Source organism: Myotis brandtii, unplaced genomic scaffold (assembly GCF_000412655.1).
Source record: "Myotis brandtii unplaced genomic scaffold, ASM41265v1 scaffold2134, whole genome shotgun sequence".
NCBI lineage: Eukaryota > Metazoa > Chordata > Mammalia > Chiroptera > Vespertilionidae > Myotis > Myotis brandtii.
The window spans coordinates 214,752-218,500 of NW_005357977.1; the positions used below are offsets into that span (position 1 = coordinate 214,752).

At 49.0% G+C, this 3,749-nt stretch overlaps 1 protein-coding gene across 2 annotated transcripts in view; it reads left to right on the forward strand.

Moving 5' to 3' along the window:
• GIPC1 (GIPC PDZ domain containing family, member 1) overlaps nucleotides 1–3,749 on the forward strand; it is a 9,845-nt gene that overhangs the window by 1,665 nt on the left and 4,431 nt on the right. For both annotated transcript variants that reach the window (XM_005865841.2, XM_014539352.1), the window contains exon 2: nucleotides 1,130–1,217. The gene's annotated coding sequence lies outside the window, so the exon portion shown is untranslated. The remainder of the gene's footprint in view (nucleotides 1–1,129; nucleotides 1,218–3,749) is intronic.

Genomic DNA, 3,749 nt, shown 5'->3' on the forward strand with positions numbered 1-3,749 from the left:
ATCATTGATGTTTCTATCTCTCCTCCCTTCCTCTCTGAAATCAATAAAGAAATAATATATTTTTTAAAAAAGAAACATCAATGATGAGAGAAAACCATTGATCAGCTGCCTCCTGCATGCCCCCCACTGGAGATCAAGCCCGCAACCCGTGCATGTGCCCTGACTGGGAATTGAACCAATGACCTGTTGGTGCATAGGACGATGCTCAATCCACTAAGCCATACCAGACGGGCTGTGTAATTATTTTTAAATGGGCAAAGACTGTCCTAACCGGTTTGGCTCAGTGGATAGAGCGTTGGTCTGCGGACTGAAGGGTCCCAGGTTCGATTCCAGTCAAGGGCATGTACCTTGGTTACGGGCACATCCACAGTAGCGGGTGTGCAGGAGGCAAGTAACAAAAAGGCAAATCTAAGTGGTTAATAAATGTATTAAAAGGTATTCAGCATCATTGATTATGAGGAGAGTGGGGGGGGAAAAACACACAAAAAGGTAGAGATACAATACCTGTCTCCATGGATAGATGAAGCACCTGCCCTGTGCCCAGGCAGGTACTGACAAGCAAGGGATAGGGGACCATAGAGGTGGGGCCTGTGGTTTTGCTGGGGGGACAGGACCCTCTTGAGGGCAGAGACTACGCCTGTGCCTCTGTCTCCCCAGAGCCAGGCATAGAATCTGATGGGCTGGTGAATATTAGGATAAATCATTCAACAAATATTTATTGAGCACCTGCTATGTGCCAGGCACTGGTCTCTGCACTGAGAATATAGGTATGAATAAGACAGAATTCCCTGCCCTTTTAGAACACAGATAATGAACAAACTAAATGGATGAAATATATTTTCCACCTGAAAGATGTGAGAGTGATTTATGTGGATACCAAGGGAGCACAGCCAGGGCAAAGGCCCTGAGGCAGGACTATGCCTAATGTGTTGGGACGAGGCCTATGTGACAGGAGGGAGTGAGCGAGGGGGAGAGTAGGAGGAGGTGAGGGCAGGGAGGTAACAGGAGGGGGGGGGCAGATATTTGGGGGCTCATGGGCTGAGGGGAGAACATTGACTTTTATTCTGAGTTAGGTGCCCTGGGAGGGTTCAGAGCAGAGGACAGATATGATCTGGCTTATGTTTTACAGGATCACTCTGGCTACTGTGTTGACAAGAGACTGTGGGGGGCAAGGGTAGAAGCTGGAAAACCTGGAGGAGGCAACTGCACTAGTCTAGGTGAGTGATGATGGGGCTGGACCAGGTGATACTGGAGGAGGGGTTGGAGAATAGATGAATGAACGAACGAATGAATGGATGCATGAGGATGGGTGCAGCCCACTGGGCTCAACTGAATCTAGGACAGCTCCCAGAATAGGCGGTCTGAATGGAGGGAAGGAAGTCTTTTACACAGAAAAATATAATTTGGTTTCATTTGATCCTCACCACAACCTGGCCAGGGATAAAATGTCCCCATCTGCAGGCCAAGCATCTGAGGCCCAGGAAAATAGTGCCGCTTAGGGGACAGCTTTGTGGTTATTAACTTGGGCTTGGGAGTCAGACCTGAGGATGCAGCCAGCCTCCGTGACTTTGGACATGTGACTGAAAAATGAAATCTGAATTCTTTCCCAGTCTATAAGGCCCTGCACAGTCAGCTAATGTCACCTCTTTCACTTTCCCTCTTCATACCCTCCCATTGCTTACTCCGCTCCATCTCCACTGGTCTCTGGCTGATCTATGAGCCTGAATCTGTGAGTCTCCTCAGAACCCGCCATGGCTGCTACCTCACTCAGAGCAAAAGCCCAAGTCCTTCTTGCAGCCCACAAGGCCCTGCTATGTATGCCTGTCACCTCCTTACCCTCTCCTCCTCCTGTTCTCCCCCTTACTCACTCTGTTCCAACTACACAGGCCTCCTTATTGTTACTCAGACATGCCCAGCACTTCAGGGGCTCTGTATTAGCTGTTCCCTCTGCCTGGAACGTTCTTGCCTCACATCCTCGTGTGGATGCTTCTTCCCATCAGTCAAGTCTCAGATTCAGCTTCACCTGCTCAGAGAGGCCCTCCCTGACCTTGTTTATAGACCTTTTCTTGTTTTATTGTCTTCATGGGACTATTAGAAGTTATATTAGCTACACCTCTCCTCTGAATGAATGCTTCTGGGCAGCACAACAGGGCCCCATTTAGCCAGGATAGCACCTAGGAGTGAACTAGGAAAAGGCAGCCCTTCCTCCTAGCACACACATCACCACACCAGGGTCTGGTGCTTTTGCACAGTGAATAACTGTGTAACTGCACATGGTGGCCCAAGCCAGGGACCTTGCTTATTGAAGGAAGTATCTGAAATGGTGTATGGATTATTGTAAATACCCCAAAAATATTGTTTAACGGGAGGGAGAGGGGAGTAAGGGAGACAGAGGGGGGAGAGAAGAAAGAAAAATATTCTTATCAATCCTGACAGGTTTTGCCTCAGGAACAAACAACCTAGTGGCTGAACAAAAATCTTAGTGGTCAAACTCAACAAAGGTTTAATTTTCATTCCTGCTCCGTGTCCATTGCTGCTTGTTGGGAAGTTCCACTCACTGTAGTCACGTAGGGCCTGGCCTGATGGAGCCACCACCATTTCAATTGTGGCTGGTCACCCTGCCAGGGAGAAATAGATCTCCGGAGGCTCTCACTCTAGTAATTAAACGCTTCAGTTCAGAAATGTCACGTGTTACTTCCTCTCACAACTCACTGTCCAGAACTAGTGACATGTCTGCCCAATCATAAGGGTCTGTAAGTGCCCTCTGCCTATGTGCTTTGAAGGGAGGGCCAGAAGTTTTTTGTATAGCACTAATGACTGCGACTGATCCTATATAATAAAAGCCCAGCAACTGAAACTGTGGAACGACCAGAGACCAGAACAACCATGGCCGCCCCCCGGCCAGCCACCCCCCCCAGCGAGCAGTTAGGGGCAATCAAGCAGGCAGGTGAGCAGTTAGGAGCGATCAGGGAGGCAGAGGTGGTTAGGGGTGATCAGGGAGGCAGGCAGAGTGGTTAGGGGTGATCAGGCAGGCAGGCAAAGGCAGTTAGGGGTGATCAGGCAGGCAGGCAGAGTGGTTAGGGGCCAGCAGTCCCAGATTGTGAGAGGGATGTCCGACTACTGGTTTAGGCCCCATCTGCGGGATCCTAAACTGACAGTCAGACATCCCCTGAGGGGTCCCAGATTTTGAAAGGGTGCAGGCCAGGCTAAGGGACCCCTTCCCCCCCCCTCCCATCCACAAATTTCATGCACTGGGCCTCTAGTAGAAAAATAAAGAGGGCCCTAGCTGGTTTGGCTCGGTGGATAGAGCATCTGCCTGCGGACCAAAGGATCCCAGGTTCGATTCCAGTCAAGGGCACATGCCTGGGGTTGCAGGCTCGATCCCCAATAGGGGGCATGCAGGAGGCAGCCAATCAATGATTCTCTCTCATCATTGATGTTTCTATCTCTCTCTCCCTCTCCCTTCCTCTCTGAAATCAATAAAAATATATTTTAAAAAATACATTAAAAAGAAAAATAAAGAGGAATTTGACCACTCTGGGCCTCCATTTCTCATCCGTTAAATGGGTGTAATCATCTATAACAGTGGTGCTCAACCTTGGCTGCACATTAGAATCACCTGGGAATCTTTTTTAAATCCTGATTTCTGGGCCTCATCCTCCGGAAATTCTGTTTCTTTGTTACTAATGTTGTGGCCCCACCCCATAACAAAGAAACAGAATTTCTGGAGGATGAGGCCCAGAAATCAG